Below are 11,984 nucleotides of genomic sequence, written 5' to 3'. Positions count from 1 at the left end.
CAGTTTTTTTTCCATTTATTTTTCATATAATTTGATATTAAAAATATTATTAGTTGAAATATGTTTATTCTCAATTGAATATGCTAGAAGTGTCGTTTGTTGGAGACTTCCGCTTCTAATAATGTAGAATGAAACTCAAATGCGAGAAATAATCGATATTTTGATCACTTCAATATCAGATTGGCCCAAAAATTTATTGATCTATATACAGTTTAACTATGAAAAAGGTAAAGATAATTAAGTTCCTTCTTCTTTTCGTTACTAAATGAAAAAAAGAGCAAATCATGTATCCTCACACCTTTCAAACATTTTTTGTTTCAATAAGCAATAGTGTCTAAGATTTTTAATATTTTTTTCAGTAACTTCTTATAGCAGGTAATGAAATTATGCTCGTAAATTTTTGTTGATAGTCACGTGAACTGCTCATGTTTTTGTAGGATCCCTTAGTTTTTTGACGATATCTAACAGAAGGATGAAAATTGTTCACTTTTAAATAGTTGAAGGATGTTTTTCTGCTAATAATGATACTTTAAGGATGTAGTTTAAGTTTGGGGTAAAGTTTAAGAATGTTTTTGGCCAAAAACTCACTTATGAACATTGAGAAAGACATTTATTTATTTTTGGTAATGTTGGAGGTCAAATTGAAGATTGAGAAAATCGACAAGTACTAATGATTTTAGTCGCGTTGAGGTTCCAGATGGCTAAAAAGTTTGAATCATTTTGTTGAATAAACTAGAAGTGAATTAACGTAACGATTGAATATGTGTGTGGATTCACCCTTACTCCCGGATCTAAGAGTGAATTGGATTCAATCCCATTAAACATAGACCGGAAGTATTCCCTCATTCGATGTTATTTTTTTAATAAGTTTTATATGATGTACTTTTAAATTAATCGATGCAAGTATCAAAATAATGGGATAACATAATTAAAAAATAAAAGGGAAAGTATGATCACGTGTGAAAGGTATAAATGATAAGGTAACCAACTACCAAATCCTTCATTAATGTATGACCATTGACACAAGAACTAGAAAGGTCAAAACAAAAGTTTGACCTGGAATTTTTCAGAAGAATATGAATATTTTTATTACTATGATATAAGCATAAATAATAAATATAATCTTATTCAAGTGATTTGCTAATTTTGCAGCAGTTTTCATGTTGTACTAATTATAGACAGGTTAAATTATGGATGGAATTAATAAAAAAAAATTGATTTTAACCTTGAATCTTTTAAAGAATTTTGTGGGAAGAGGCATCTTTGTAATTATTGTGTTTTGGGCTTTGCAATTGAATAATTATGGGATTATTATTTCACCCTCATTGTTGCATAGAATAAATATTATTATAATATAGTATAAATTAAACCTTGAATTGCTAATTTTGGATAATGAAATTCAATCAAACCTGAAATAGTATAATTTTATATCTAATTTCAGGCTTATTATCATTTATTTTACCAACCAAATGATCCCGATAAGTATAAGCTTACTCACACTTGATATTTGTATTAATATGGAAAAAACTTTTTTTAAATATGTGTTTACACTAAATCAAGGGCGGCTCTAGAGACAAATAAAAAAGGCAAGTGTCTTAGGCCCCTAAATTTGAGGCGCCTCATTTTTATTTATTTTTTAGCATAATAAGGTTATAAGTTTCTTTTTAAAAAGAGACAACGTTTTTTTTTAAAAAAAAAAAAAAAACTTACTTACATAATCAAGTTTTTGTGAGGTTCACACTTCAATTACCCCTCGTTCCCTTTTATAAAAATCTTTTTCTTGAAAAAAAAATGAAGGCCCCTCATTAAAATTCAACTTTAGACCACCAATGTATTAAGCCACCCTACACCAAATAAATAAATATAAAACATATAGACTTTTTAATACTTATGGTTAAGTAATATGTATTTTTACTTGAATTTGTTGAATCTTAAGGTTAATAATTCAGTTAGGTGTAAAAGCTTAGTGCGGATAAGTATTTACCCATATCATACTATATCACTGATAAACACACAATATTTATCCATATTTCCACCTTACTAAATCAGTCGATCATAATAAATTAATATAATTTGATATAAGTATACGTTTAAAGTTTACCACAAAAAAATCTTCCTTCAGTAACACTTCTAAATAAATTTCATCAAATGGATTCAAATATCAAACAGATTTGGGCTGTTATTTTGGCCCAAAGAGAGGTTGGGCTTAAAGTAAAGTAAAACAAAAATAAATCATCAAAAAACTGAAACTTGTAAAAGTTCCTTTTTGGTCCAATTTTCCCATAGTGAAACAAGCATTAAATGGTTAAGGGAAGGACCACTTGCAAAAGACCCTTTAGGGCCTTCTAATTCCCCCCTTTGTGATATTTTTGCCCATGAACTTTTTTTAGTTTTTTTTATTCAAAAGCTCTTTAATAAAGACAATCTCATACTCAAATCTCGAACTCGATACTTCTAATTAAAATTGATAAAGTGATATTTATCGCTCCGCTATAACTTTTGTTTGGTGTCAATGAAGTCCTATAAGTACCAAGTACCAACTACCAAAACTTAAACTTCACTGTTGAATTTTGCAGAATTGCAGGCTTTTACCCACCCCCACACAAACTATAGAATTGTGATAATATGTATATATTTTAATACTAATATAAAGTACTCTGCAAAAAAATAATTACAACTTACAAACATAAAAAAAATCATGTTAAATCAATACTAACCTCATATTCACATGGTATATAAGACACGTTAAAGGCAAAAAGGCTCCTTATATAAGTGGGTATTTCTTTATTCCCGCGACTTTTGGTTAAAGTTAGAAGAATGTTATTCTTCACATGCCAATAGATTCTGAATAATGATGACAAAATTAGTTTATAAAAGATAATCTGCCTCAAACTCCTCAAGTTTGAACGAGTATGATCCATTCATTTATTAATAACACATTTTGATATTCGTCAATTCAGTATATTTAAGAGTTAGTTGATTTGTGCTAAATATGTAGCTCAAATTGATTCATGATAAATTTTATTAAAATAATTTTAAAAAGACTTTATATTTGATTCATTTATTTTATATAACCACAATATAGAAAACAATTTTTTATTAGGTATACAAACAAGTTAAAATTTGATGAGTATGACTCATTATTTTGCTCATTTTTGACTCAGCCTTAGCGTTTGTTAACTTAAATCATTTTAACTAATTAAATTTAGTTATATTCGTTCATTTAACAATATCTTTAGTGATTTTTGTATATATAACTTTTTAGAGAGGGGGACCAACAAATATATTGTGAGTTAACTATCCCTTTCCCTAGGAAAAATTCTCAAGAAAGTGATAGTTATTCTACTTTTTGACAAATGACAAATCAAGACCTACAACTATCACTTTTTATTTTTTTAACCCCAAAAGTTTGGCCCAAGTCTAGAAACTACCTTCTCTACTTTAAAAAAAAATTATATTCCATATTCCACCTTTTTCTTTAAAAACTTTTAGGGAATTAAACCAGGTCAACTGCTAATATTCTCTAGGAGAACTATTAACTATATATAAATCTAATTCAAAAGGTAACAAAATTGTCAATATTAATTTATGCTTAAAAATTGTATTTGAATAACATGATAGATGAATTGGCATGTGGAAGAACATAAAAGGGCAGCTCGGTGCATAAAACATTTCGCATTCATGTAGGATTTAGGAAAGGATCGCAATCCAAGAAGATGATGTAGATAGACCATAATGCAAATATGTGTGATTGCTTCCACGACTCAAACTCGTAATCTTTAGATCACACAAACACAACTTTAATTTATTGTGGCTCCTAAGCATGTGGAAGATCAACATAATATTAAATAAGCTTTTAGCAAAAAAAATATGTAATTTTTATTATAAAAATTATAATAATGATTGGATAAGCATCAGGCAAGTATTCTTTTATGTTGAATGAGACTAATGTTTTGAAGGAGTTTGGTTAGCTCTAATGAGTGTTTTTTATTATAATTTTCTTTCCTATTTTTTGTAAATTGACTTAACTTTTGTTTAACTTATTTTATTACTAGTAATACTTTTCCCTTTAATCTAACTTTAATTGAAAGCTCAATTCCCTTTTTGCACGTTAAAATTTGTTAGATGCAATATAATACATCGTTTTTTTTTTAATTTCTTATCTAATCTGATCTGATATTTATTTTAAATTTCACTAATTTAAATTTACACTGACAAATCTTAATCAAATGTAATTTTCTCAAAATTCAAAAAAAAAAACTAATTAAACATGAATGAATATTTACTATTTCACCTCAATGGCGATTCTTATTCAATTTTTTTACATAAATAAAAGCCTCATAACAAAGTTGAAACCAAGGGGTTATTTTGACTCTCTAGATTTTTGTATTTTTTGTTGATAGTGGGGGCAAAGTTAGATAGATTAGACAATTCTTTTGGCATGTGTATGTTATTTATATATTTGGGAAAATAACAAAAAGTACGTTCTAATTGGTCACAATCATTTGTTGCTATGCCCAACAATTTCCTGTCACATTCCTATTCTTAAAGTCATGTCAAAACAATTAAGATTAAGAGGATATAAGATCTTTTTTAACTTTTATATTTTACTATTACATATTAGGGGAGGATATTAGAGAAGAAACAAATATTGTTTATGAAATTTGAATAAAAATAAAAAATTTAAAAATCCTCATTCTGGTATGTTTCATTTTATTAAGTATATTTATATATATTTTAGTATGTTACACACAAAATATATGACAAATAAAAATGAAATGAGTTAAAAAGAATCTACATTCTTTATCGAAATCCTCGCTCAAACAAAGAGAACATACATGAGGGGAACTAAGGAGGAATCCCAACTAAGGATTTGAGGGTGGGGGGGGGGGGGGAAGATAATTACATTTTTTTCTTTTTCTATCTCATATTTGTTATCTATTTTGAAGTCTGGTAATTAATTTAGATTTGTTGTCAAATAGCCACATTTTATGAGATAAAGGTGTACTCTTTGTAAAATACGATTTTATTTTCTGAATTCAAAATCGAAATCTTTGATGGATATGATGAATACTTAAACCTTACTCTCTCTTCTTTTAAGATTACAAGTATAACACTTATATTAGTAACTTTCCATCCTTAGATATTGATAAATAGTTAAAGTTATTTATTTTTGACTTATATTTCACTTTTCTCTTATTATATTATGAGGTGAAAATAATTTAATTGTACATGATACATTTGATATTAAGTCATGTGGGAGTAAATGTTACTCTCTATCAAGAGATTTTTAAATTTTTTAGATTCAAAAATTCGATTTTTTTAATTATGAAGAAATGTTAAACTCAATTTTTTTAAAGTAAAAATGAATGCATACTCATTTTAGCCTCTTTATTATTGAATTAGCAATAAAATATTATTAAGAACTGATTAAAGTGTATGATGGTTAATGCATTCATACCTTAGTCTACTTTTACTCTCTTTTTTTTTTGTTAATCATATTAGCCATTTGGTAGGTTCCCCTCCATGGGCACATGTTTTCTATAATATAAGAAAAAGATGTACACAGTATATTTGTCTACTATATTTTAGTGTTCTAGCATGTAGATTTGCTTTTCTTGAACCTCTTTTTATGATTGCATATTTTCTTTCGGTGATCAATAACACTTAGAGTGGTCCTAAAATGATTTAAATAGAATAACACCAAAATCCTAATTTTTTAAAATATTAATAATTTATTTGGTCAAAATATCCTTGTTTTAACTAATGTTTATTGTCATAAATATTTTACAAAGTAGAAAAGTTTCTAACTCAATATCAAGTTTGTCAAGCCGCGGGGGGTAGTTTTGTTATCGCGAAATCAATCTTACTTTTACCGTTTTGAACCGAGGCCCTCACTATTTGGTGTTTGTTCTTAGCTTTTATTACATAAATAAATTTTGAAAATTTAGAATTTTAATTTTTTTTCAACAACATAATTGTATGAAAAGTATTAATAAAAAAAATACACATTTTTTAATCTAGCTTTAGTTTGATTAATAATCTAAGTTTTTTTTTGAATATTTGATGAAAATAAAAATAGAAGTGTTTAATTTTAGCGAACTTAAAAGGATCAAAAACTATCAATGACTATATTTAAGGTCCATCTTGAACTTATTTCAAATATAAGAGATTACTTTTATCTTATTTCCTCAATTCTTTGAGAACTCAAAAACTAGTTTTAAAAAGTTTTATATTATTAATAAATTAAAATAACTAATGAACTGAGATGAAAATACATTATTACTGTATTTGTTATCTAATACTTATTGTTAACGAATATAATAATTATCTAATAAATTTAATTGAAACATCACAAACTGATTAGAACATCATAAAAATAAAAAGTACTCCTATGCTTGAAACTTTATGAATTATTCTTATTTGGTTTTAAGCCTTTTAGGATACACACCAAAAGGTGACTCTCTCAAATGTAAAAGTCCAAAAATAGGCAGAACCATCCAAAAATAATTTGTACCTAAAGTCTGACATACACCTCATCTCCTAAGCTGCTACTTCTGACATTGTTTCGTACCTTTTAAAAAAAAAAAAAACTATCGCTATCTGTTTTGAATCTCGATTAATTAAATCAAAATGAAGTGCAATATCTAACTATCTAAGTTTTCTTATGAGATGATCAGGGGTACAATTCAACATGACATTAGAGTATATATAGAGAGATCTTGAGTTTGAATTTCAACGCCATTCATTATAAAAAAAAGTTTTCATGTGATTGACCTATAAAAAAAATATATTAAAGATATAATTAAATAAATAAAAATATGATTTCAAATATAGGTTTTGTATAAATTACTGGAAAGATCATATGGAAAATGTTAAGACCTAAGTTGTCACTGTATTAGTTGATGCTTAATATTCTCCCCATATTGTTATTTTGCTTCTTCTTCAAAAATTATTCAAATTTTTAAATAAGATATATCGTAATAGCTCCTTAATCGAGAGACTAAGGAGAGTGTTAAAAAAAAGGGAAAAATTTTAAATGTAAAATTTATTTACGTGGATAGTTATTGTGAACTAATTAAAGATAGCTACAAGTTTTTAATAAATTAATTAAATTAACTAGTATTATTGTGCTCATATATATATATATATATATATACTTCAAAGAAAAATATAGTGAAATAATTGTCTTAAAGTCCATGTTTTTCTTCTTCTTTTTGAAGATGAAGCATAATAAAAATTTATTGCATATGTAGTAACAAATTTGCCAATTTTATTGTCTGTATATTGTCCTTTTTAATTAATGGTATTATGAATGTGGCAAATCAATGAGCTGACTTTGGTTGGTTTGGAAAGTAATATACTTTCCGTTTCAATTTATATGTCAAAGTTTGAATAAATATAGAGTTAAATGATAAATATTTTAATACTTACGTGGTAATTATTTTTTTACAAATATTTGTGTAATTTTGGAGTCCTAAAATAGGAAAAAACCGGTAGGGAGAGGCAAAGGGCTTTCTCAAAGAATTAATTATTGTACAAATTTAAATTACTTAGATCCAAAAGAAAATAAGAAAATATAACAACTATATGAATCTCCGCTTCTTCGTTTATGCTTAACTCATCATGTCAAATACCAAGATGAAAAACTAAAAAAAAAATTATGTTGAAATTATAAAATGTATGGAGTGTAATATAAAGATTAGTAACATATAAATTGTACTATACAAATTCGTGATATAAAGATGATTATAACGCAATGAATTATTTACATATAATAGAGTGTGATAGTAGTAGATCCAAATTATTATTATTATCACAATAAAGTCAATATTCATTTTTTTTTCTATTTCTCTACCCATAAATATAGAGGATGGATGAGATTTCTAGATTTTTAAGTGTAGATTTGAGATTCAAACCTGAAATTAAAGAAATTGTCGATAGAAAGTGATTTCTCATTAAATAAATCTTAAACGGTACAAATTTAAATTAATCTGATAAGACTTCTAAATTTTAATTTAAAAAATCCTTGTGGCAAGTACAATTAATGAGTATTTCTAAGAAAATATATTAAACTAACTCAACACATTTTAGAATCAAAAGCTCTCAATAATTATTGTAAAAATATGAGTGTCTAGAATATGAAGTACATTGAGTAGGTTGTGCTTGTTGTTGTGATAAGATATGCTAGGAATAAAGGGAGAAACAAATGAATTAGAAAAGGAAGATATAATTATTCTAACCACCAACTTTAGAAGAGTTAAATCTTTTTTTAAAAAGAATTCAAATCATATAGTATAATTGATATCATTCATAAAAAGCCTCCATAATCATGAAGCTTCTTGGTGCATGGAGTAATTGATAATTGATTAACACTCTACTTTTGTTCTCTTTTAAGTACAAAAAATTACTTTCGATTCTTTCTTGGTGTGCTAGTAGTGCTAATCAAGTAGTTTGTTTCCTAAATCAATTCGTATTCAAAATTCACTAGTTTAGTTAATTTAGATTTGTGTCAAGTAGAGTTCATTAAAGAAAAATCACTTCTTATAAAAAAATAATCTTTGATCTATTCTCAAGACTCATAAATAAATCCTTTGATTAAGGGTGAATGATTGAAGGTGATTCTGTGGTATTAGAATTACAATCATATCTATTTATAACAATGTTATTTATAGACTTTTTTTTATAGTTGCTTGATCTACTATAACAAAAAATTGTTATAAAGCACATATAATATAGCATATTATGAGAAATTAATTCTAAAGAAAACTTAGTAGTTGTAGTGAGATATTATCATATAGAACGAACGGTATAAAGAAGTATGACTAATTAGTTTGTCATTTTTTAGTTTCCCGTCCAATGTCATTATCTTCTTGAACCACGATTAATTCAGATCTATATCATATAAAACCTATTAAAAAAAAATTCATTAGAATCTTTTTCATATCCAAAAATTTAACTCAATATCTTTAATTAAAGACCAATGAATTCATCCGGTCCATCACAATCCTGACTAGTGTATACAATATACTAATTAGTTTGTCATATAATTCAACCAATAATATCACTCATGCCATAAATAGTTTAGCAAGTAATTAATCTCAACTTAGATTAGTACTTGGTAGTGCTAATATGGTAACATTTTCCATCTAACAATTATCTATGTTAAGTATTGTACTAAATGTTCGAACATATGTACTTTGTTTAACGGGCAAATACGTAATTTATTATACAAGTTTTGAAGAATCAATAATTTTAGTAAAAATTAGGCAAATGACATAGTATAAGAAAGAAATTACTTCCTCTCCCTACTCTTTCATTAATTACCAAAACTCCCTTTTTTTAGTGTTTTTCGGATACTTAATATAGCAGTGTGGATACTTAATATAGCAGCGCAGATACTTTAATTAATAACGGGCGTATACTTAAATTATTAAGTTGTTAGCAGCACAGATACTTAATTAACGGGCAGATGCATAATATAGCAGCGCGGATACTTTAATTAATAACGGGTGGATACTTAAATTATTAAGCTGTTAGCAGCACAGATACTTAATTAACGGGCGGATGCATAATATAGCAGCGCGGATACTTTAATTAATAACGGGCGGATACTTAAACTAATAAAGTATCCGGTTAAGTTGAATTGGGGGAAAATAAGGGATTTTTGTATTTTAGTAAAAGAGTAGGGAAATATTGAGAATAGGTAAAGAAGTGTTGTGTATTTAAATAATATTTCCATAATTTTAGCTATATCCAAATACAAGTTGAGAAATTCACCAAAAATATGTACATATAATAAGCTGCAAATTCAATAGCCTAAATGTGTTTGAGGGTCATATATTTTAAAATTTTAACTCTCAACTTCTAACTTCTAACTTCATCAGAAGGATAGAAATCACATAATTTATAGATCGATAATATTTTTTGAATGAGATATTGATAAGACTAAAATTATACTAACATCTATAAATATACCAATAGAACCAACAAAGTTTAAATGTAATTAAAATCTCATAATGATTCATAATTGAGCTTCTTAATAACTTCACCTACTTATATATAATTGAGCTGTTTTTAAAAATTAAAAAAAAACTTTCTCCAATCTTATTAATAGTGTTTGAAAAGACCATTAATTGGTTGCTGTTGTTAGGCCTCTTGAGTAAAGTACTAATTTATTGAAAAATATATTACTTATGATATTTGCATGCAGTTACATAAGGAAGTATCCAATTTCCCATCAAAAGTGAATGAATTAATTCTTTGAACAAAAGATTAGATAATTGTTACTTTGTGAATAAAGAGTGTTACTGAAGTAGTGTCTAACAATCAAAGGTCATGTTAGGTTAAGAAAAATAGTATTCTCTTTATTTCAATTTATGGAATGATAATAAGATATCAAAACTTTCGCTTTCGTCTTATTTTTATTCTTTTCTCATTCTTCAACTGCTTGTACATTCAACCCCAATACACAAACTTTTTTTGTTTGAAGTTTATTAGACATGAATGAACTTGACTGAACATTAATTTTAAAAAAAAAGAGATATTTGAAATTTTTGTTCTAATATAAGTTATATAGATATTTACATGTCTATAGATATCTGATTCAGAAAAAATAAATTAAAATTTAATAAAAAAATGAGTTTTTTTTCAATATAAGTAAAAGTGAAAATATGCTGCATAAATTGAAATAAAAAATATATAATATTATTAAAAGGGTATGGAGAGGAGTGGGGATGGGGTGAGGTGGGGTTCTCTATTATTATTAATAATAAAATTGGATCACAAGACATAAAAAAATGAAAAAAAAAAGTAATAAAAAATTTGAAGGAATAAAGCATCCTAAGAAAGTAAATAGTATTTATTTATTATTTTGAATGCAAAATGTTAGAGATCAAGCACGCCGTGAGTACCAAATAAGATTTCGAACAACAGTTTAATATTTCTCTAATCAAATAATTTATTATACACTGATCTTCTAGGTAAACAAAAAAATATAAAATTAATTGCCTGATTGGTACATTTAACAATAGGCTAATGATATTTTGATCCCTTGATTATTGATAAAGTTAAAGTTTAATCATGTGATCGTGAGTTGTGATATATAATTATATATATTTCGCTATTAATTACTTAAAATATGCACTTTTAATTCCAATGCTTATGGATGTTTAGAATTGAGTTCTCACATTCTTTTCTCATGTCAACATCTTTATTCAATCACTAATATTTTAATTAATTGTAGTTTTTTTTTGATAAGTGATATGCTTTTTCATTCAATTTTAGATCGATATCAAGTTGAAACTTTTTTTTTTAATATCTTGATTTAAGGCTAAAGAATTTTTGGCTACTACATAGAATATTCATCTTGATTTTTTAAATAATTATATTATTGAATATAAAACAACGATACAAACTTAATATATATAACACATCATTAATTAAGTGATGGAACAAATAGTAATTATAATAAAATTGTGAATATTCACAAGTAAAAAGCTCAAATATATCAAAGATTATATATGCATAATCAAATATCACAAACTTATAATTTAATCATTAACCGCTATATTACTTAAGTATACTGATATATTATGTACTTATGTTTGAATTTGTATTGTTAATCAGATATTCTATATTCGATATGCAATTAGTTCCAAAAATAAATGAAATATAATAAAACATGAACAAAAATTGTAAAAAATCAAATAATATTTTTTAAAAATACAAAATAAATTTTTTCGAATCCTAACATACATGGGACCCACTATCTACCTCCAGGGAGTGGACCCCATGTTTTTTTTTTTCTTTAGAAGGACCACATAAATGTTAGAAAAAATAAAAACACAGAATGAAAGAAAAATTTTCAGTGTATGAAAATGAAATTAGAAAAAAAGATTTAAAATAAAATAAAATAAAATTGTGTGTCCCTTTCTCTCTTCCTTCTTCACATCTTTGTCCACCGAAATAACATACACCCCTTT

This window comes from Solanum verrucosum, unplaced genomic scaffold, assembly GCF_900185275.1.
Source record: "Solanum verrucosum unplaced genomic scaffold, falcon-dt-bn FXZP01000125.1, whole genome shotgun sequence".
Lineage (NCBI taxonomy): Eukaryota > Viridiplantae > Streptophyta > Magnoliopsida > Solanales > Solanaceae > Solanum > Solanum verrucosum.
Note: the sequence above shows the minus strand (reverse complement) of the source record.